The sequence below is a fragment of the Heloderma suspectum genome, chromosome 17 (genome assembly GCF_057233095.1).
Source record: "Heloderma suspectum isolate Gila_16-S chromosome 17, 16-S_ref, whole genome shotgun sequence".
In the NCBI taxonomy this organism is placed as follows: domain Eukaryota; kingdom Metazoa; phylum Chordata; class Lepidosauria; order Squamata; family Helodermatidae; genus Heloderma; species Heloderma suspectum.
The window spans coordinates 7,614,711-7,638,886 of NC_139474.1; the positions used below are offsets into that span (position 1 = coordinate 7,614,711).

At 51.2% G+C, this 24,176-nt stretch overlaps 1 protein-coding gene across 2 annotated transcripts in view; it reads right to left on the minus strand.

The window, feature by feature from the left end:
- TAGLN2 (transgelin 2) overlaps positions 1-16,860 on the minus strand; it is a 30,871-nt gene extending 14,011 nt beyond the window's left edge. For both annotated transcript variants that reach the window (XR_014786289.1, XM_084824037.1), the window contains exon 1: positions 16,799-16,860. The gene's annotated coding sequence lies outside the window, so the exon portion shown is untranslated. The remainder of the gene's footprint in view (positions 1-16,798) is intronic.
- Positions 16,861-24,176: the final 7,316 nt, after the last annotated feature.

The following is a 24,176-nucleotide window of genomic DNA, read 5'->3' on the forward strand; positions in this document are numbered from 1 at the left end:
CCCTGGAAGGCGGGGAACGGGTTTGCCTCTCATTGGCTCATGCAGGAGACAGGTGGGACCCACAACAAAATACTGCAGCACAGAATATCCGTGTTCACGATTCTAGCCAGCCACGTCCTCTTCCACAATACTCCATTCCATTCTCCTTCCCCACTTGGTCATCCATTCCCCACCCCCAAACAAGGGCTACTGAGCATGCACAGTCCTCACTGAGTGGTTTTCGGGGGTCCGTCCTTAGCACTGTCCCCCTAAATTTGTTTGTCTGTATTGGGTTCCCCCAAACCGGCCAATACCTTGTGTGTGGGTGGCACTACATAAGCAACGGCACTCAGCACCTGAACATCAGAAATAGAGGGAATGATACAGCTGCCTTCTTTAAATCTTTGCTCTAAAGAGGGTTCCAACACTTAATTATTTTAGTAGACGGCAGAGGATGAGATGGCTGGATAGCATCACCGATGCAATGAACATGAACTTGAGCACACTCCGGGAGAGAGTGCAGGACAGGAAGGCCTGGCGTGCCTTGCCTTCTGACGTGCTACGGTCCAGTCTGACCAGCGTGCCTTGGCAGGAAATTTGGAGCCATGAGAATTTTAAACGGCTGGGGGAGGCCAAAGCAGTTGCGCAGGGAGGAGTATGCCTCGCCGCATCTCAGCATGGGTGCCTGGGCGGAGATGTGCCTAGAACAACCAGAAGACGCGCTTAGAACAGACTCAACGCAAAAGGTGTGTGAATTCCGCAAGGCGTTATTCTTGCAGTAAAAATGGGGAGGGGGAAATTGCTTTTAACGGCAGGGGTGGGCAACTCGTGGCCCTCCAGATGTTTCGGCCTACAACTCCCATAATCCCTCATCACTGGGTGTTCTGGGAGCTGTAGACAACAAGATCTGGAAGGCCATGGGTTGCCCACTCCCGTTTTAGGGTACAGAGAAAGCGAACCTGCTGTTTTAATTCAGAAAAAAAACACTCTTTTCCCTGAATTAAAACGGCAACAAGACACACACAAGAGACCCCGGAGCTGAAACTGCATTTGAAAGGAAAGCGAAGCATTCCGAGGAGGGGAAGGCAGCGGCCACAGCCCTGCACAAATGGGAAAGTCTTTTGCTACACTCCGGCAAATTCTCACAGCCCTCTCTGCCTCTCCCCCCCAATGCTTTTCAAAAGGGCGACAGAACCACCCGCCGGAGTCCATTGTCCGCCGCTCTCCAGACAACACTAGAAGGCTTTGTCCGCCTCCCCGCCGCTGTCTGGGAAATTGGGGGTGAGGGCGGAGAGAGGAGGAGAAACGCATCGGTTCCTTTGCAGGAGGCCCAAGTTGCAGCGGCTGGCCGAGGAACCAATGCAGAACAGCTCGGCCCGGGCCAAGAGCATGACCCATGTTTCGTGCTGCCAACTTTTAACAGCCTGGAAAGCACCTGAGCGTGTGCAGAATGCCTTTTCCTACCCCACTACTAGGCCAGCCTTCTGCAGCCTAGGCTCCCTCCAGAGGTTTTGAATTGCAACTCCCATCATTCCCAACTAACGGGCACGTTGGTTGAGGGTGATGGGCGTTTTAGTCAGACGCATCTGAACTGCTAAAAAGGCCAAGGCCGCCCTAATGGAGATCGGAAAATCTGCCATTAGGCTGACAGCCCAGTGCGAAAAGAGGCAAAAGTCATGTTGGGGGGTCCTTAGGAAATGGAATAGAAAATAAAACTGCCAAGACCATAATGCCTTTATACACATCTCTGCTGGGACCTATCTTGGAGTACGATGTACTGTTCTGCTTATCGCACCTCAGAAAGGATACTGCATTGCCGGCAAAGGTGCAGAGAAGGGCAAGCCCAATAATCATAGCAAACCTATGAGGAAAGTTACAACATTTGGTCTTTTTAGCTTAGAAAAAGGCAGGGAAGGCAGGGGTGGGGTGGGGACACACACGACAGAGGCGTATAAAATTATGTATGGTGTGGAGAAAGTGGAGAGCGAGACATTTTTCTCCCTCTCGCATAATGCGGTAGGTTTTTACTGTATTATTTTGTTGCGCTCTGTAATTTATTGCATTATTTATTTATTTTTATTTATTTATTTATTTCTATACCGCCCAATAGCCGAAGCTCTCTGGGCGGTTCACAAAATTATATTGAGAGGACATTGTCCTAGAAGGTAGCTTAGAACGCTCTTGAATAAATATGTTTCAGTTAAGCCTACACCGGTGAACTTAGTGGGCCTAGAAGATAAGGAAAGAACCTTCCGGAGCTCCCCTTGCCTGATCACCTGTAGGCAAATTTCCTCTCACCTTAGGCGATCAAGAGAGCGGCCAGTTTCCATGCTGTACCAAGATGAATGCAAGCAGGCCTGACACCTCTGGTACCACAGTGTTTTGATGCCCAATTTGGGAGAGGTAAGGGAAGTTCCGGAAGGCACAGAGCAGCGGAAGCCAAAAATAAAGTAAAGTCAGGCTTGATGAGCAGAGAGGCCCCTCCGGATCTGGAACGGAAGTTGCCGTTGCAGAGAAGCACAGGGCCAAGCCAAGAGTCCGGAAGCTAGGGAGGTTCATGATGGGGACAATTCCTACAAGAGACCGGCTTTGCGGGCAGAAGGAAGAGAGCAGAATGACTCAAGTCCTTTTCTGCAAAGCTGGAAGGCGCTAACTGCAGCCCACCCGCCCCATCTCACCAGTTCTTGCTAGAAGCTTTTTAAGTGGCCCTGGAGCAGAAATTGCTCTGGATCAAGGCTGCTGGAAGTGTGCCAGCAAGCAGAATGTTTGAAGACAGAAACAGGAAAGCCCCTGCCACTGGTGGAGAAAGCGAGAGGTCACCTGGGGACAGGTTCCAACCCGGATGCATGTACAAGGCAGGCCTGGGAGGTGAGAGACTGCAAGCGCGTTTGCTCTGCGCCAAGCATAATATCAGAAGAGCCCTGCTGGATCAGACCCAGGGTCCATCTAGTCCAGCATTCTATTCACACAGTGCCAACCAGCTGTCAACTGGGAACCCACAAGCAGGGCATGAGTGCAACAGCACCCTCCTGCCCATGATCCCCAGCAGCTGGTGTACACAGGCACGCTGCCTCTGCTACTGGAGGAAGCATATGGCCATCAGGACCAGTAGCCACCGATAGCCTTTTTCTCCAGGAATTTGTCCAACCCCCTTTTAAAGCCATCCAAATTGGTGGCTGTCACTACATCCTGTGGAAGCGAGTTCCATAGTTTAACTCTGTGCTGTGTGAAGTCCTTCCTTTTCTCTGTCCCGAGTCTCCCACCAGTCAGATTCATGGGAGGATGCTGTTGGGTTCTAGTGTTTTGAGAGAGGGAGAAAAATGTCTTCCTCTCCACATTCTCCACACCAGGCATACTTTTGTATGCCTCTCTCATGTCTCCCCTCACTCTCCAGAGAGCCACAGGGACTGCTGCCCACTCAGATGGCTCAAAACCAGGCTTCCCCTACCTGGTGCCCTCTGGATGCGCTGAACTACACAGCCCATCATTCCTAGCCAGCGTGGCCACTGTAGTCCAACATGTGTTGGATGGGACATCACAAGCATTCTGGAAAACAGTTTCAGGCATAAGGGACAGTAAAAGAGGAAGGGTGGCAACGTTTCATGGATGAGTCATGGTCAGAAGCTCAACATTCCAAAGGAGTCATGTTTCTAGACCTCAAGGTTTCAGAAATCAGGTTGGACATCGGCAATGCCTGCTCAATTTTCCAAAGCCAGAGCGGGCTGCTAGGGATGAAGGAGTAGCATCTTAGGAGGGACCTGTATTGGCTCTAGACCAGGAGTGGCCAACTGTTGGCCCTCAAGATGTTTTGGCCTACCACTGCCATTATTACCATTGGCTAGGGCCGATGGGAGTTGCAGGCCCAAACATCTGGAAGGCCACAGGTTGCCCCCATCTGTTCTAAAGGAACATCCACGTGCCAGATATGAATTCTGCATGATTCAGACAGATCGCAAGCAGCTTCTGTCGAGGGAGTATACCCATCATCTCAGGGAATCAACGCTTTATTTTTATAACACGGAGCGGGCCTGGCAGTTGTGTTTTGAGCAAGACCAGGAACGGACCCTCCCAGCATCCTGCTGGGCTCTTAATCAGCCTTTCCCAACCTGCACCCTCAAGATGCGATGGACTATACCTTCCATCATCCCCAGTCAGGAGCTGCGGGGGGGGGGAAGGGAGCTGTAGACCAGCACATACGGAGGGCACGAGATCAGGGAAGGCTGATCTAAATCACGGATAAGAGGTCATCTCCTCCACCGTGCGGAACTTCGCCTCTGGTCTCTGAAGCCCAGGGGGTCGAACAACATGTTGGGAAAATGACAGCACGCAGGCGAGATGAAGCCAAGACAGACTTTATATTGAGCCATTAGATCCGCTGCCAGCTTCTTCATCTTCTGCCCCTCCAAAATACATGGATTTGGAAGTTATCTTTCAAGCCAAGAAAAGGAGGGGGGATGAAGAAAGAAAGAAAGAAAGAAAGAAAGAAAGAAAGAAAGAAAGAAAGAAGCCTCCTTCCCAAACCCTCTGAGGCATCTGGGTTAAACATAAAAACTGCAGCTGCTGCAATTTTATTGGGCCGTTACGCTTTTATGGAGACCCACCATTCAGCTGCAATCGGAACAGCCCGTAAAAATCCGCTCGGCCTCTGATCTCGGCCTGTCTGCACCGCTTGTTAATAGGCTGTGGTGGGACCTTTTATTAAAAAAAAGAAGATGTTTCAGCAGGAAAACTGAGCCAGGTTCAGGCCTGGCTCCAGAGGAGTTTGGAAGCTGTTTTCAAAACTGGCACCAAGGGAGGCCACAGGGAGAGGGAGGTTGTCCCTGGTCTGGCTTGTCCTCAAAAGGGGCAGCCAGCAAAAGGCACATGGCTTGATGTATTATTGCAATTCTAGCTTGTGCATTGAGTCCCCTCCCCAGACTTCTGTATGCACCGCCTCTTCCAAGGGGAGCCTCCCACCCCAAGAATGTCTTGCCAAGCCCCCAAATGCTAGTTCAGCTGCCCAGGATTCAATGCTCAGACAGACTGGAGCGCTGGGCAGAAAACAACAGAATGAAATGTAATAGGGATAAATGCCAAGTTCTGCACCTAGGAAAAGATACATAATGCAGAGTTACAAGATGGGGGATACGTGACTCAACAACACTACAAGCAAGAAGGAACTTGGAATTGTTGTAGAGCACAAGCTGAATATGAGCCAACAAAGTGATGTGGCAGCAAAAAAGGCTAATGCTATTTGGGGCTGCATTAATAGAAGTACAGCTTCCAAATCCTGTGAAGTCCCAGTTCCCCTCTACTCAGCACTGGTTAGGCCTCATCTGGAGTACTGTGTCCAGTTCCGGGTACCACACTTTAAGACGGATGCAGACAAACTGGAAAAGGTTCAGAGGAGGGCAACGAAGATGATCAGGGGCCTGGAAACAAAGCCCTGTGAGGAGAGACTGAAAGAACTGGGCATGTTTAGCCTTGAGAGGAGAAGACTGAGGGGAGATATGATAGCGCTCTTCAAGGACTTGAAAGGTTGTCACAGAGAGGAAGGCCAGGATCTCTTCTCGAGTGCAGGACACGGAATAATAGGCTCAAGTTACAGGAAGCCAGAGTCCAGCTTCCTGTAAAACTTCCTGTCAGAGCAATATGGCAATGGAACCATTTACCTAGGGAGGTGGTGGGTCTCCCACACTGGAGGCATTCAAGATGGGTTTGGACAGCCATCTGTCAGTGATGCCTTGACTTGGATTCCTGCATTGAGCAGGGGGTTGGACTTGATGGTCTCGTAGGCCCCTTCCAACCTTAGTATTCTAGGACTGTATGATAACCCTTGAATATGGAGGTTCCATTGAACCATCTTTCCTAATCGCCATAGCTAGCTAGCCCTCTCTTCCCCCTGCCCAAACCTCCTCCAAGAACTGCCTAATTCCCTCTCCCTCCCTTAAAAAAAAAAAAAAAGACATCTCAGTTAAAGGCTATCACCACATCATCTCATCGCAGCAAACTCTGCAAGCAAAGGATGCGTTGTGTGAAGAAATAGGTTTGCCTGCTCTGAATCTGCCGCTAGTCAGTTTCGCTGGAGAATTTCACATTCTGGGAGCAAAACACGATCCAATTAACATCCCTGCATTCTCCACATCAGGCTCCCCCAGGGGCATAGTGGGAAATTCGGAAGCACGGGCGGTCATCGTGACAGTTGCCGTAGCCACACCCGTGAGGGAAAAAAAGGCAGGCCGGGAACAAACCAGTTCTGTCGTTTTCAGCTCCATGGTCTTTCGCCAAGTGAATGGGTCTCAATGGCCCATTCAGGACTAAGCCATTCCCAAAGACTTTGCATTACGACAGGGGTATATCGCAATGTATCACCCCTGGGGAAACCAGTTTCCCCCACCAGCTACTGTGAGGACTGCAGAGGGGGCAGGGAGCCTGAGGGGGTGGCAGATAATATCCGCATCCTTGCTAATAAAAACAGACGCTCCTGGGAGCCCTGGCTCCGTTACACTGGACTTCCCCAACATGGTGGCCACAGCTTCTGTGCTGCTGCACCCTCCACCTCCTTTTAAAAATAAAAATATTTTTTAAATCCCCCCACCCTGCTGAAGGCTGCAACGGCCCAGACGCCACTGGCCACTCCACCAGCTTCGTTCCCCCAGAGCGCTCGAAGAAACCGGAACAATCAAGAAATGTTTCTTTACCGCAGCGACAGTCCTAACTGCAACCCATGGTAAGCCGTCAGAAGGGAGTCGTGACAGAGGTGCGCAAAATCATGCCTGGTGTGGAGAAAGTGGAGCGGGAGACGTTTTTCTCACTCTCTCGTAATACTAGAACCCAGCAGGGTCATCCCATGAAGCTGAATGGTGGGACAGATCAAAGGAAGGACTTATTCACACGGTGCATAAACTGTGGAATTCTCTTCCACAAGACGTAGGGATGGCCACCAATTGGGATGGCTTTAACAGGGGGTTGGACAAATTCCTGGAGGAGAAGGCTATCAGCGGATCCTAGCCCTCATGGCTCTATCCTACTTCCAGTACCAGAGGCAGGATGGCTGCGTGCACCAGTTGCTGGGGAAGATGGGCGGGAGGGTGCTGTTGCACTCCTGTCCTGCTTGTGGGTTCCCGTGGGCAGCTGGTTGGCCGCTGTGTGAATGGAATGCTGGACTGGATGGGCCCTGGGCCTGATCCGGCAGGGATCTTCTGATGCTCTTAAGGGACTACGGTGGAGAAGTGAAACTTTGAAGGAAAACAAGACATGTGATTATGTTCATTCCATCTGCAGCTGCTTATAGCTACCTACATGCCCCAGAGAGGACATGTTACGGGGCCAGCACTCTGGCATGGTGAGGGCTATTTGAATCTGGCACATACATACATACATGAATGCCCGTTTGATTTATTCTTTTTTCATGGGCTTGGCAGACCTCAAAGAAGTGGGACGCAAGCAGCAAGTCCCAGCAACCAGAGAGGTAGCGGGATCTCTTGGCCGGCATTCCAAGGAACGGCTATTTTTTTCCCTTTTAAGTGCAACAGGGTAAAGAACAAGAGTTTTTAGAGCATGAAGTAGCAGAAACCTCCTCCCCGCCCCCCTCAACTCCACCCTACCTCCCGCTTCCAGAACAGCTCTTCGTAACCGCAGTAGCCACCAGCTTGCCAAAAAAAAGAGAGAGGCACATCTTATTTGCAAAAGGGGCGGGCTGGCGGTAGAGGAAGAGATGTGGAAGGCTGCCAAAGTCAGAAGCCGCAGCATAGGGTGAGAAGCTTCCTGGTTTTTAAAAAACACAGTGCATTGTTGTAGCAACACAATCTCTTCTTTGCAGTCGGGCCATAAGGACTTGTCTGCCTTGTTCAGATCAAAGCTCCATTTATTCCAATGGCCTGTTTCCCCCTAAGCAGCTGGCCAGGTGCCTCTGGAAGGGTCTTGAGCAGGACACGAGCACAATGGCCTTTCCCAGAGACTTGTCACTGGCATCTGGTATTCCAAGGTAGATTGCTTCTGAAGCTGGAGGTTCCACTTAACTAGGGTGGGTAGTCAGCTATGACTGGCTCACTAGATGAGATTCCTGGTTTGAAACAAGAAGGCTCATCATCCTCCAATCAGAACTTCGTCCTCTTGAGCAGATGCCCAAAGAGATCCCAGGGAAGCCCTTCTTGTTCGCTTGCACACACGCTGTGCGCATGCACACACATGGGACGACAGGTCAGGGCCACACAATGAATTCAGCTCAGCCCCCTCTCTAGGGCAGCAGAGCCCATCTTTGGGGTTCCAGCCACTCAAGGCAGAAAGACGGGCGGAGCAAATGCAGGACCAAAAATTGTCCAGAGCATGAGCTGCGCAGATGTGGAAGCATCTCCTCCACATTAGCAAGAACTCCTACGCAAGCTCAGGGGCACTGCCTAGGGTGGTTTTTTTTTAATTATTTTGTCCTTGGGGAGAAAGTAACTCTACACACGCTCAGAGCACTTAAGCCAGGGGGCGAGGAAGTGGAGCAAACTTCCTCGCTCCACTAGCCAACAACTTCAGTAAAAGCACTGCAGTTGCCATCTCAAGCGGCCAGGCTGTTGGCTTGCAAACACTCGAGTCAGGTTCAGAAAACCCCACCTTGATGCCGATATGGAAACGCTGATGAAAACAGGAAGGCTCAAACCTCAAGATTCAAATGTGGGCAGGCACATGCAACCTCTCCAAGCAGCAGATTAAAGTTGCAAAGGGATGGGGGGGGGGGTAAATCAGGATCTGTGTACAAGCCACACCTTTGGGGAGAAACCCCCCACCCACTTGGATCCTGGCAAGAGGACCAAAAAAAAAGAAGCAAGCAGGCAGATAGAACCTAAATGCTCGGTAAGAACATGCACTCCCAGCTTCCAGTGTTCTAGCCAACCAGGAAGACTGATAATTGTCTTATTTTAACACTTACTAGAATTTAGACTGTAAGCTTCTTGGGGGCGGGGATCCATTTCCTTACACTAATAAAGCATCAACAGTTAAACATGGAATCCCAAGTTTTTTAGGCCGTGGTTATTTCACAACACCGACGCACAACGCCCACCGTCATGACCGCCTTCTCCATTTCCAGATGCGGACTCGATTTCAGGAAGTAGAAATCAAGCGTGCAGAGAGGGGAGAAGGGGAGCGGGCTTACTCACACTCCCCAAACGAATCAGCACAAAGGCTCAGCCGAGACGTTCTCCACTAGCATCAAGAGGCAACGCTGGGGCTGGACCGTACCACTTTAGGTTGTAGGCAGAATGGCAGCACTGACATGCTTGAAAGCACCATGGGGCAGGGGGAAAGGATTCCCTGCATGTAGAAATCAAGCATGCCAGGGAGACGGCTCACAGCCTCACCTCCTCTCCACTGCTGAGGAAATCCCACCCGGCACTACACACTTCGCCTCCAGAGGCTGCATGTTCGAATGCTTCCCAACCGTGGCTTGAAGTGGAAGAGATGTACTACTTGATTTCCACCATGAAATCGTATTTCATTTCAAAATAAAGTTAATAAAACAAAGGCAACAAAAAGAAGAATGTAAGTAATTCTGTAAGTAATTCAGTAACTGCAGGAGCCAGGAAAGTACCCCTGTTTAAGCTGGGATGTTTACCGTTTGTCTCTCAGCCCTGCCCTCTGTGGAATTGCTAACCACAATGGTTGTTGCATATACTCCCTATGCAAAAAGGTGGAAGAAACAGACACACACACTGCATTCATCCATCCAGTCTAGTCACCTAGCTTCACCTTCATGATCGCCAGGGTGGAGCGTGCCCTGAAGGCTTGGGGAGAAAGCCCCCACCCAATGCACATCCCTTTTCAAACACCATCCCCACTGCATATATAGCAGGGGGAATTAAAGAGTATTTAAGCACTCTCTCAGACCTGGTGCCAACGTACAGCAACCTTGGGCAGATGCCAGGGCTCTGGTTCCTGCCCGCCCTCCAGCTGCACTGACTCCTGCCCAGGGGTCCCTTCCCCACACAGGGCAGCCGCCTGGGTGCGCCTTGCCGTATTCATGTATTTATTCCACCTTGTTTCTTCTTGCAAGGAACCCAAGGCAGCTTCCATGGTCGTCCTCCTCTCCATTTTATCCTCCCAACAACCCTGTGAGGTAGGTTAGGCTGAGGGTCGGTGACTGGCAAAAATCACCCAGTGAGCTTCATGGCGGAGTGGGGACTAGAACCCGGATCTCCCGACTCCCAGTCCAACACTCTAAGCACTGTGCCACCTTGGGTCTCAGTTAAACTTCCCACAATGCTCCTGGCCTAGCATTGCACCATGGGAATCCAAGCCACCCAGCAGCCACTTCAACACTGCTGCTGTCCACCTCTGACAGGGGACTCTGAAGAGGCCCTTGGCAAACCGGAAGCCCGCCTAAGCTTTGCATACAAGCAATTTTAGATGAGGCCCCATTTATGGAACCTGTTATCCCGACACTTGGATTCAGCCACAAATCAGCCAAGGGTGCCTCCGCGCGTAAGCAGAGCATCTCTCACCCGGATGGCCTGTGCTTTTAATAGCTTCCTGTGCCCGGTGGTGATATTGCAGAGCTGATCCACGTCTAATAAAGAAAGTTCTTTTGATGGGGGTGGGGGGTGGAGTTACTGGGCCAAACACAAAGCAAAGTGGGAGAGAAGGCAGGCAAAAAAAAAAAAGATGGAAAAGTGCCCCCTTGGAGGGTGGCCACAAGGGAGGGGGCCTTTTTGGTGGTGGCTCACCAACTCTGGAATGTTCTCCCAAGGAAAGCTCACCTACTGCCCACACTACCAAATATTTGGGGCCAGGCTAAGACTTTCCTGTTCACCCAGGCTATTAGAGTTTTAAATTACTTTTTAAAACATTTTCATATTTTTATTTTCGTCCCTGCAATCTGGTTTCACCTTCGACGCGATACTCTAAGGTATGCAACGTTGGCACATCTATGGATTTTATACTGTTGATTTTATTGCTATCTTACTGGCATTACTGCTTAGAGAAAGTTTATTTTATGAGATGTGTAATGCATTTAATAACAAATAAAAGTGGTTGTTTTGCTTCTGCTTAGAATGAACTGGGCCTGCACCTTATTAACGGGCGGTCGCCTTACCAGCTCCAGCGTGGCCTGGGGGCACCACGCATCCAAGCGTGCTGTGCAAAACCAGCATCATCTTCCAGCAAGAACACCGGTGCATCTCAAAGGCAACAGTCTCCTGGTCACGGAGGTGTAAAACATGTGGCAGCCTGAAGCTCATTATGGGGTGCAGGGGCATGTAAACATCAGTTCTCTGTTCAGGCTGCTCACGTAGCTGGGTCATACAAGGAACTAGGAACGACTTCAGCATTTCAGGACCATATACAGGGTGAGGGTGGGAGAAGACAGATTGGATCTACTGGTGGATCTCCGGGGGGTTTGCAGTAGATCGACAGGGATTTCTCCCCCCCCCAAATTGTCTAACTAAAAACTAAAGAGGCAACTAAAAATCCTCTCCCCCAGCCCCCAAAATTAGGTTGCTGAAAAAAAGAATATTTATGGGGAAACCAGGAATGGATTTTTGTATTAAAGGGCGTGTGAGTGTGGGGCTGATGTAGATCACAAATTCCTGGACTGAGCATGTGCTCAGAAGCACCCTGTTCCTGAACTCGTAGCATCTACCTGCCAGCACCAGCATTTCGCACCTGGCTTCAGTTGGTGCATCTTGCGGCTCTAATAATTTTTATTTTTTTTTAAACTAGATCGCACAAGCTTGAAGCTTGCCCACCTCTTGCCTGGAAGATTCTCTAGCAGCGCCAAGGTTCACATAGAATCACAGGGCTGGAAGGGGCCCGCAAGACCATCGAGTCCAACCCCCTGCTCAGTGCAGGAAGCCTGCTTCCCAGGCAGTCTCCTATCCAAGTACTGACCAGGGCTGACCCTGCTTAGCTGCCGAGATCAGGCATAGCTCTTTTTATAGCACGCGGGGCAATTGTGGCCTACCTTACAGGGTGGTTAGAAGCGGCACGCACGCATTACAGAAACAAAGTCATGTTTGTGACTCATAATACACAAGCCGGGGGCGCCCACCAACCGTACTGCCCATACGGGCAGATACTGTGTGTGATCCACATGTCCAGTTGTGCAATTTTAGTCTCTGAACTTCATGATCAGAAGTGATCATGATGGGAAATGGCTGTTCAGAGAGCAACAGATATTATTACGTCACTTGCTTCAAAATGTGGCAAGGCAGCCCTGTGGCATTCGCCCCCCCCCCCCGCACACACAGCCGAATGGGTTTCAGCATCCGAAAACTGGTGTGTGTGGGTATGCGCATGTATGTGAAGCGGTGAGCAATTTTAACGCTTGAGGCAAGAGCTGAATGCTTTAAACCACAATATTTAAAGTGTTTTCTTTTATGTTAAAGAACCTAAACGGCCCTGTTTAGCTGATTAAAGGGTCTGCCCAGTTCAGTCATCTTTCCAACAGTGGATTTATTTATTTATTTATTTATTTATTTCATTTCTATACCGCCCAATAGCCGAAGCTCTCTGGGCGGTTTACAAAAAGGTTAGCTTCTACAGAACCAGACCGCTGACCCATTTCGTTCCGGACCCTCCACTCTGCAACGAGGCCCCAAGGCCTCAGTGGAGAAAGTGGACAGGAAGAAGTTTTCCCTCCCTCTATTCATACTCACGCCGGGTCATGCCGTGAAACTGAATGGTGGGAGATTCAAGCCAGGCCAGTGGCGGCAAACATGTCGCCTTGCAGATGTTGTCAGACTACAACACCCATCAGACTTAACCGGCGTAGCCAACGGTGAGGAATGCTGGGAGCTGCAGTCAAACCATATCTGTAAGCGGACGTGTGTCCCATCCCTGAGCTCAGAAAGAGGAAGGACTTCTTTACGCGGCACATTGTTAACCTACGGAACTCGCTTCTGCAAATTGTAGCGACGGCCAACAGTTTAGATGGTTCTAAAGGGAGATAAATTCATGGCGGATAAGGCTATCAATGGCTACTAGTCAAGATGGCTATACCATACCTTTGCCTTGGAATCCCAGTGGCTGGGGGATACAAATGTGAGAGCGCGATTGTGCCCCTGTTCTGCTGAGGGGGTGTCCAACGGCATCTGGCAGATCACTGGGGGAGCAGAATGCCAGACTAGGCAGGGCTTTGGTGTGATCTTACGATGAGTTTAATTCAAGTGATTAAAGCACCACCCTGACAAGTGTCCTGTAGTGTAGGCCAATTTTATCCCCATAATTCTCAGAGGGGGCCAGGCCGAGGGAGAGAGGCTTGACTTAAGGGCGCCAAACAAGGTAATGGCAGAGATCAAATTTGAGATGGCATTCTCCCGGATCATGGCTCATGCTCAGCCAGTGCACTACACTGTTGTTGCTGGGCTTGAGTCCCACTGGGCCCCCCCAAAGATCTACGCCCCACTGGGCCCCCCCAAAGATCTACGCCCCACTGGGCCCCCAAAAGAGTCAATTGGTGCCAACTGAAATTGTGAATTGAAATTGTTTTTAGCTATTTAATAGTTTTAAATATTGTATCTTAAAAGTTCTTAAGTCCACATTTCATTATAATGTTGAATTATAATGTTTATAATGTTGTAGTTTTTGTATTTATTTTTACGAATTGTTGTGAACCGTCCAGAGAGCCTCAGCTATTGGGTACTGTAGAAATGAAATTAATAATTAAAAAATAATAATAATGGAAGGTTTCCCCCCCTCAACTTACTTGTGAGTCAGCAGGCAATATTCAGGTGTGATTGGAGCTAGGGAGAGAAGGGTTAAACCCTTCTCACGTGCAGCAATGCCTGCCCCCTAATCCCACCTGCATGGCTATTTATTTATTTATTTTATTAATCGCCCATCTGGCTGGTCACCCAGCCACTCTGGGCAATGTACAACAATAAAAACAGTTTAAAACTATACAATTCTGCATTAAAAAAATCATATTTCTAAAATTACCCTAAAAGGTAAAAGTGTCCCCAACCAGTCGTGTCTGACTTTAGGGTGCGGTGCTCATCTCCATTTCTAAGTCGAAGAGCCAGCGCTGTCCGAAGACGCTTCCGTGGTCATGTGGCCCACATGACTGAACACCGAGGTGCACGGAATGCTGTCACCTTTCCCGCTGAGGCGGTACCTATTTATCTACTTGCAATTTCTTGCTTTCGAACTGCTAGGTTGGCAGGGGCTGGGACTGAAGACGGGAGCTCACTCCGTCACGCAGCACTCGGGTCTCGAACTGCTGTCCTGCCGACCTCCCGGTCTGCGGTTCAGCGTCTTAACCACTAAGCCACCACGGCCCGTTAAAAAAAAAAAAATTAGCCTAACCCACCCCAAATGCCTGCCTGAACAACCATGTTTTTTAATGCACGGCAGAAGCTCATTAAAGAGGGGGCATGGTGGAGTTCCCTAGGGAGGGAGTTCCACAGAGTAGGGGCCACCACAGAGAAGGCCCCCTCCCTCGTCCTCACTGGCCCAGTTGTCCTGGCTGATGGGACAGAGAGAAGGCCATCCGAGGCTGATGTTGTTAAGCGGCCTGTCTGGTGCTGCTGGAGGCGCTCCTTAAGATAGGCTGGGCCGGAACCATATAGGGTTTTAAAGGGCAAAACCAACACCTTGAATTTGGCCCGGAAAACAACTGGTAACCAGTGCAACGCCTTCAGCACTGGAGTGATGTGATCTCTCTGGTGGCTGCCTTTAATCAGGCAATTAAACTTAGGGAAGAAAACCATATAAATACTGGTGCCAATAGGAGGTTTTTTCTACACTTAAAAGAGTGCAATCCTATGCATGTCTAGACAGAAAAAAGTCCTACAACTCCCAGCATTCCCCAACCAGCATTGTTGGCTGGGGAATGCTGGGAGTTGTAGAACTTTTTTCTATTCAAGCATGCATATTATGCCCTTAATTGCCATGCAGGAGAAGGATGGGTTAACCCTCCCTTCCCTGCACGTTGTGCCCCTCCAAATTCCCCTCTACATGGCAATAAGGCTTAGGAAAAACTGGACATGGGTGCCAGTATAAAGACAGGGCCCTAAATCTTGCAACTGTTTAGCCATGCTCCTGCCCAGTTACCCTGCCTCTTGCAGCAGGGAGTTCCACAAGTTCATGACACCCCGATGAAACACACATGCGTTCGGCCCACCCACCGGCCCACCGACCCGCCCGCCGCAGGGTCGCCTTTAGTTCATACGCTCACGCTCACAACCACAGCCAGCCAAAATCCACCAGCAGATCAGCAGGACAAAACAGTTCCTCCTGGCGGTGAGCAAGCACAGCCTTCCATCCCCTCGGTTTCGTCATTCCTGCATTCCCACCCTGTCAGAGATCAGCCGAGGACGTGCCTCTGTTGGAAGGGGGGGGGGGGAGTCAGCAGGAAACTTTCCCAAACTGTCTTGTTTCCAAGAGAGGGTCTGCTTGGCGCTGTGATTCAACTCACCCCCCCCCCATCACCCCATAAATAACAGAGACAATTACTCATTCAGACCGCATCACTGAAAGGCAGTTACACATAGTTAAGCTACATACCCACTCTCCTGCCTCCGCTCAAGCCATTACCAATGGAACAGACAGGCACCAATGGAGCAGACAGGCCACCACCGAAAGAGGATAGGGCAAACGCCAGCTTATAGCCCCTTTTGGGGGAGAGGGGGGAAACAGTAGCAGCCCCAGAAATAGATATGGGTGAAGGCAAAGAAAGCATGAAGCGCATTTGAGGTGTGGGAGAAGTATTTTTCATTGTTCTATCTCTGAAAAAGGAAGTAACGGGCCATAGCTCAGTGTGACGGAGCGCATGTCATAGCATTAAAGACCCATTAATGCTCTCATCCTAAACATATTTGTTTCTCTCCCCGGAGCACGTCCTAATCCTTCCAATAGATTTAAACATTCAAGCATGCATGGGCAGCAACGCTGCCTTTCAGACTTCTCTTTTAGGGGTGAAAGCCATCCCAAGCCCCATTTATTTCAGTGGGTCTACTCGAGGTAGGGCTCAGGCTGGGTTTTCTCTTGGGATTCAGTTACACGGTAAGGAGTTGTTTTCCGTCAAGAAAGGACAGGAAGTCCGGCGATAAGGGGGAGCCCAAGATGTGTGTGTGTGTGGGGAGGGTAAAGGTCCCCCGAGCCGCCCCGAACACGTTGAATCCAGCCGGTCTCTTTAAAAGGAGAAAGGCACCACCCACCCACAGCGACAGCATTAGCACAGGTAGGTACTGAGAAACGGGGCAGCAGAGCAAAATTAAGAGATGGGGCAGGGGGAGTGGAGAAAGCGGGTTAGAACTGGCCAATGGGGCCCACACATCAGCCCCATACATGCCAAAACCAGTTGCCCCAAACGTACCAATACTTGCCTGCAAGCAAATCGGGGGGGGGGGGGATTTAAACGAAGGGAGGAAGTAGAATTAAATAATAAGAGCCCCACAAGTAGGAAGGAACCGTACCCCAACGCAAGTCCTCCCCCAGCCCCCAAATGTGGACGCCTCGTTTGCCTTTTGAGGCCCCTTTTTGGGTTCTTCCACGGCAGCCGCCCCCCCCCCGCTCCGTCCATTGCCTTCTACCAAACGCCTCTTCCATGCGGCCGTTCCGGCTCCAGCCTCTTGCGCCTCCAGGCACGCGCCCCCGAAGCCAAAACGACGCCCGCAGCCCCGGAACCCACCGGGCGCGCTGGAGCGCCCTTCCGCGCGCTCGGAGGCCGAGAGCTCCCCAGCCCATGTGCAAAGAGCTTTCCGTCTCTCCCCCAACCCCAGCCGCGGCACGCGGGGAAGACGCCCAGAAAGCGCGGCTGGGTGGGCGGGCGAGGAAAGCGGGGGCTTCCAGGCGAAGCCTGAGCCCCGGGACCCTTTCCGTGCTGCTCTAGCCGCGACAGCGCCCAGCTGCTCACCTCCACCGGGACCTCGCGGGGGCTGCTGGCGGCGCCGGAGGGATCAAGCTTCGCCTGGCGTCGCCCTCCCACGCCCAAGCTCGCACTTTTAAGGCTGATGTCAGCGGTAATGAAGGGCGGGGAGGCGGCGCCACCCCCGGGAGGGGGGGAAAGGAGCCCTAGACGGGGGGGGGCAATGGGGAGAGGCCTTAAAGGCGCAGGGTGCCAATTCGGAGCCCGGCGTGGCTTTACTCGCGAGTCAGCCCCGGTGGGTTCAACAGGGCAGGGCTGTGCCGGCAACCCAGTAGGAAGGGTGCCCAGGATCGCAGCCTTGCTGGGGGGGGGTCCTTTTGGGGAGGGGGGCTCTTGGGGGGGAGCTCAGGGAAGGAAGGAGGGACTTACTTCTGAGTAAGCCCGATGAGGCGGGAGAGACGCGGCCGTCCTACGGCGGGAGCGGCAGCCCGAGTCGCTGTCCTACTCGGGAGTAAGCCCGGCGGACTCCACCCGGCAGCCCCCGCGCAAGTCGGCCCTGGGCGTGTTTACTCGGAAGTAACTAAAAAAAAAATCCACCATCAACGCGTCGAGTCCGAACGAGGCTTACTCGCGAGTAAGCGTGCCCACGGGACCGCAGCGCCGGGCGAGCCGATCCCAACGCGTGTTGGTTCGCAAGTGGGTTCCGTGGAGTTCAGCCAGAGTAGGTTTCCACAGGATCGTGGCCATGCAGCTCCCGCGTCCCAGGCTGGCTGCCTCGAAAGCTGGCCCGTCTCTGATTTCGGCGGAGCATACTCACGAGTAAACTGACACGAGGGGCCGTCCGGCCTTTTCCACGTATGGCTGCGATCCCGTGCACACTTACTCCTGAGTGAACACTATGAAACAGGACTTTTCCAGGCCATGTGCAGAGGTTGGGGATGCTGCTGGAACTAACAGAATTAGTTCAATCAATGAGGACTTCTCCTGCGTTTATTTTTTTCTAATTCTATTTTTAAAACAGCCTTCCCCAACCTGGCGCCCTCCAGATGTTTAGGACTTCAACTCTCATCAGCCCCTGCCAACATGGCAAATAGGAATGCTGGGAGCTGTAGTTCAAAACATCTGGTGGGCGCCACACTGAGGAATTCACAGGCAATCCCATATGTCTCTACTCAGAATTAAGTCCTATTGAGTTCTATGGGACTTACTCCAAAGATAGTGTGCATAGCATCACAGTCTTAAAGGCTAAAGATGGAGGGAGGTTTGCAGTCTTTTAGCCCCAATCCTAGACTTGTTTAGTCAGAAGTAACTCCGAGTTCAGTGGCACTTACTTTCATCTAAGGAGACCAAGCCTGTGCATGTTTAATATTTTTTGAGTAATACCCACTTGAGCCCAAGTGTGGGTAGATGAGGCTCTTTATTCTGAATTAATATGGTCAGGATTGGGCTGCATGGCCCCTGGAACTCAGCAGGTTCTACGTCTGAGTAATTGCGCCTGGGATCCCAAACTTGGTAACTGGGCTAGATGGACTGTTGATCAAACTCTGTATAAAGCAGCTCCCTTTATGGGCAAGGGCCCTCGCCTATTCCCCCATCACCTCCTTGCATTTGCGGAATTTGGCGTCCTGAAAAAATAAAATAAAATCTGGCTTAAACAAAACAGCAAGTTCCTAGTCCATAAGACAGCACAGAGAGGCTCAGTTGCATATGACACCTGATGAATGCTCAAAAGATGGCTTGGGGGCTGAGTACAATCTAAAGTATCCGGCTTGCTGGTCTGGGGCAGGGAGTGGAGCCTCTGGCCCACAGTCTAAATTGGCCCATCTACTGGGCTAAAAAGACCAATACTTTGACTCCAGCATAACACCCATATGTGCCCAGCAAGCACAGGAGTCCAGCTTTATTTGGTCCAGAATTTTAAAATCCTGGATTACGGGTTCTTTCTCTTTCTTTTTTAAAGGCCTTATTTTTATAGATGGGGGAGCAGTTAATTCTGCAGCAGTCTTTTTTTTTTTTTTTTAATGGCAGTCAGTGCTTGAATGATCATAGAAACGGAGAGTTGGAAGGGCCATCAAATCCAACCCCCTGCTCAGTGCAGGAATCCACTTTAAAGCATCCCTGGCAGTCCAATCTCTATTTGGATACTGTCTGCGGAGGTTGGTTCCCTTGTCTGACTGCTCTGTCCATTAGGACGTTTTCCCTGATGTTCAACCCAAATCTGCCTTTCTGAAACTTTAGCCCAGTATTTCACATCCTACAGTCTTGACGGATGGAGAACAGGTTGCGGCCCTCTTCTGTACAACAACCCTTTCGGGGCTTGAAAAGTGTTATCATATCTCCCTCGGCCTTCTCAAAGCTACGCATACCTAGTTCCTTCAATATTTCCTCGTAGGACTTCGTTTCTAGTCCCCTGATCATCTTTCTTGCTCTTCTCTGAACTTGTGTCAGTGTATATGGATCTTTAAAGTGTGGTGTCCAGGAGAGGAGAGGGAGGCTGTTAATGAAATTCACAATCCTCACTTACCCAGGTTGCAGATGGAGATAAGAAGCTGAGAGCAGTGGTGCAGCTAGGCGATTTTAGACCCTGGACTAAATGTTTTTATCCCCCCCCCCTCCACTAGATGGTTACTAGTCCTCATGGCTATATGCTACCTCCAGTTTCAGAAGCAGTCTGCCTATGTAAACCAGTTGCTGGGGAACATGGGCGGGAGGGTGCTGTTGCTCTCCTGTCCTGCTTGTGGATTTCCCATTGGGGCAGCTGGCTGGCCACTGTGTGAACAGGATGCTGGACTAGATGGACACTTGGTCTGATCCAGCAAGGCTCTCCTAAGGTAATTTTGGCCATGTGCAGTCTTTCAGTTGTGAAACACACCGCTGACATTTCTCTCCTCTCCCAGCCATTCTGTGCTTCACAACTGGTTCTGCATTCCTGATAAGTTAGGGCAAAGCAAAATGAAAACCTGTTTGCCAACCCTGATTTTGAAAGGAGAAGAAGAAATACTCTTGAGCATGTGCAGTTGCGCATTTTAAATGCACTTCAATCATCGCACGATCAGGATTACAGGAATAAAATGGGGGTTGCTTCTGCTGCCCTGAACCGAAGTACATTTATGGCGCAATCCTGTGCATGTGTAGGCAGAAAAAAAGTCCTATGACTCCGAGCTGGCTGGGGAATGCTGCGACTTGTAGGACTTATATATATAAATATATATATTTCAAGTAAAGATAATAAAATGAGCATCTGTAACCATGTATGCATGCTGCTCCCTAACTCGAACATGTTTAAATATAAGAAAGGCAAGCTGTACTGAGCAACATCAGCCCTGGTGTACCCATGTGGTCCGAGTGCTGACACACTGTTTCCCCCTGCCCCATCACCTGCTGGACTCTGCTGGACTCTGGATGGTCATTTGGGGCCCTCCTGTGCTAGGGCTGGACTTCTGCCCAGGGGTCTGGGCCTAGCTGCACCGTGAGGAGAAAGTGACTTGCCCGTGGCCTTCCAGTGAGTCTGTGGCAGAGCGAAGATGTGAACTGAGGACGCCCTGATTTGTCTGCTAGCTCTCGGGCAGGCCAAGTCCAAAATCCCAAGGGTTGAGATAATCTCTTTCCGCCCCCTACCTTGCAATCTGAACCCCCCACCGTCTTATGAGTGACAGCATGAGCAAAGTTTTGACCGTGCCTTGATTGAAATCATTCGGGAGTAGTGATGTACTGGAAGCAGGGCTCACAGGGATGCTGCACTTGGACTTTTTATCATCATCATCGACGCTGATGCCATCTGCCACCCCCAGACTTTCCTGTTCCCTCTGAGCTTAGCTGCAATCCTCAAAGTAGCTGGGGTGGGGGGGAATGAATTTTCTGAGCCACCATCTATTGTCCCTTGTTGTAGTGTGAAGAATTTCGGAGTGCCTTGGTCTTGAATGGGCAATTAAGACCCATTCGCTTTATCAAAGACCTGCTCCTGGTGGAGAGTAAAACATTAGAACTGGGTTGTCAATATGGATCCACATAGCTGCTTGCATTTTGGGACTCTCCTTGGAGGCATGGCTTTGGGGCTGTCACAGTGAGCACCTGCACATCAACATCTACCCGTTTGGGAGGGCTAAAGCTGGCCTGAGTTGCCTCGAGCATCATATCCCCCCTCTGGAGGACTGGGCCAGTTCTTGTTTCATTGGCAAAAATGGAATTATTTTTGAAACGCAAGTACTGGCAAAACAAAGCGTGCAACGCAGACGGCGTCGTTTTGAGAGGTGCCTTTCCTTCTGTTGCACGCTGGAGGAAATCCCTTTTGTAGTACCACCTTTAAAAAAAGGCATGCCTCCCCCTTCCTCTCATACATGGGGGTTGGAGTGGCGGGGAATACAGTTCTTGTAAGACCCAATGTAGACATAACATGGGTGATCTGTGAAGAGAACCTCCTCTGGTTTTAATAATCCATGACTAGCCAGGGCGGGGAAAAGATTTGCAGCAATCTATCCGGGAGCTGTCTCCCCTGACCAAAGTTGTTAGTAGTCCTACGGGGACATGTATGTCAAAATAGCAGTTTCTGGAGACAAAAGGGCTCTTGTGTTCGTGTCTTGCTTGGGGGTTTCCCATTGGGGCATCTGGTTGGCCACTGTGGGAACAGATTTGATAGGCCTTGGCCTGTACCGGCAAGGTTCTTCTGTTGTGATTCCATCTGGTGCAGTGTGTGCATGCAGATCAACCCCTCTCCTGCGGTGCTGCAGTCCCGATCCCGATCGCCCCCCCTGTGTTCACTAGTCACACAAGAGATCCTACTCAGACACTCCCCTCCGCCCCAAACTCCATCCAGTTTGGCCCTATGACGGTGCTTGCCGCTGCATCTCTGTGGATCTGCTGGAAAAGGACCCTTTCCACCTCCCAGAATTATCCTTGGATTCCTTCACATGCTAACAAATGCAGATCTAATCAACTAATTAACCCAGCCTTTCCCAGCCTGGTGCCTGCCAGACATCTAGGACAACTACTACTTGGCTGTGGATGCTGGGAGTTGTAGTCCAAGACATCTGGAGGGCACTAGATTACGGAGAGCTGGAGTAATCAGTGAAGACCTCACTGGATTCTTTGGTTAAGGTTGCGTTAAGGGGCAATTTATCCAGAGCCATTTATCCCCTTCAACAAGCAGATTTTCTCCCCGTTCCTTCCTGTTTGCATTGTTCCTGCCCTTCCCTCGAACTGATCCAGCAGGCGCCTTTTCCGGCCTTCAGCCCCTTGGGACCATGTGACTTGCTAGAGAAAGGCCAAATTTGGGGAAAGAGGAAGCTCTGCTCAGTCCCCCCACCCCCATACAGGGTCATCACCTCCCTTTTAACCCTGGATGGGCTGTTTCGAAAGACGCTCAAATTTGGGAAAGCCCACTGGTGGGGCGGGGGTTACTGTTCTCTCTGCCTTTTCAGCAAATGGGGACTCGTGGGTGGGAAAGGTTCGTGTTACGTCCGGCCCATGAGCGCTTCATGATGTCAAGCACGTTTTTCTTTTTTTAAACCCACCGTCTCGATTTGGAAATATTTCCACACATCAGTGCATTCCCTTGGAGATGTCAACATGAAACTATGCATTTTTCCGGTGACACAACAAAGCACTTTTCCACACTCACACGTATCTCCCATTAGCCGTGTTTGGAGCGGCCCTCCCACGAGTCACGATGAACCGCTTGTCTCGGACAGCAGATTGGGCGGGGCGGCAAAATACATGCCGCCCCCTCCCGCCTGATCAAGTCCCCGCCACTGCGCTGCATCCATCTGCAGTTGCTGACCCAAGTGCAGTGCAGTGCAGTGGTTAGCGTGCAGACCCAGGTTCGAGTCCCTGCTTGGCAGCCTCGCTTACCTCACAGGGCTGTTGTGAGGATCAAATGGAGAGGAGGGGGGGCACGTACGCCGCCTTGGGCTCCTTGGAGGAGCAGGTGGGATCTAAATGTAAACATAAATGAACAGGCGTTCCTCGGCCAGGCTGGCACCTTGCTGGCAGGCCGCGGGCATCTGACCAGATTTGTCAGCAGCTGGAATTCCAAACTAAGCAGCTGCCATCCACACTCCGAGGCCCGGCCCAGCGGGGAAATGCCTTGTAATAGTCCTTCCCCAGCCAATTCTCATGAGGCCTTGGGAGACTCGGTGGTTTTGCAAGACTGGGTGAAGCTTTGCTGGGCTCAGGGCGGCTTCTCTGGGGTGCCGTCAGTTAGACGGGGCCTCTGTCTGAAGGCAAATTGGTTCGGCCCGGTCTTGGGTGCCGTCAGGGTGGGACTTGGGGGCAGAGGTCCAGGTACCCTCTCAGCAGAGGGAATGAGCGGGGCAGCCCAAAGCAGGGCTTTACCTTTTGGGGGGAGGGAAGGGGCAGTGCCACAATTGACAGAATGAGATTCTATTTATTTATTGCATTGGGCAGCATACATAATCCTCCTCCTCTCCATTTCATCCTCACAACAACCCTGTGAGGTAGGCTGGGCTGAGAGTCCGTGACTGGCCCAAAGTCACCCAGTGAGCTTCCATGGCTGAGGGGGGGCCTAGAACCCAAAGATCCACTAAAATTAGCACAGTGCAGCCTTGCTTTGAGGGCATTGCTCTGCGTCTACTCTCCTGGCCTTGTGTGCTGCGTAGCGCTACACAGTGTTGGCTCTAGATTTTGGAGGGCCCTTGGACAAGACGCCTTCAATAGGCCACCTTCCCCAGGGAATCTACCTTCTCACCACCAGCATCACCAGCTGCCATTGCTTCCCCCCCCCCATCATGGCTGCTGTTTGCTTGCTTGACAAGCGGAGAGCCAGGGGGCAAGCAGGCCGTGGAATCCCCCGCTCCTCCTTCCCAGCACCACCGTTGTCTGGGCCGGACCGGGAGGCAGGTGAACAAGCAGGTTGCAATGGCTCTTGCCAGTGGGTCCCTTGCTAGGATGTGGGCCCTCAGCACGTGCCCAACTATGACAACCCTTTAACGCCGGCACTGTGGCTGTCAGCGGAGGCTGGTGGCTTTGATGTCAGTGGGGTGGAGAATCTGCGCCAGGTTTCAGTCCGAACTTTAAAGGAACTCTCCAGGGTGCTTTGCAGGTTGCAAAGGAATCCTTACCGTTATCTCCAATCTCAGCTTGGAGATGACAGTGCAGAGTGGAGGCTGGTGGCTCCAATGCCGCTGGGGCAGCGCACCCACTCCGGGTTACAAGTCAGAACTCTAAAGGAGCTATCCAAGGTGTGGAACCTATTTTGGGGATAGGGTTCAGCACCTTGGAAGTTCCGACCGGTTTGGACTGAAACCTGGAGCGGATTCACTGCCCCACCGACATCGGAGCCACCCGCCTGCACTGGTGGCTGTGGATGATCCTACGGCGGCTCCTAAATTGCTGGGCCCACTCCCTGGACCCCGCATTGCTGGCTTGCTGATGACAAGTCTGGTCTTTTGTTTGGGGGAGGAATTTAGGA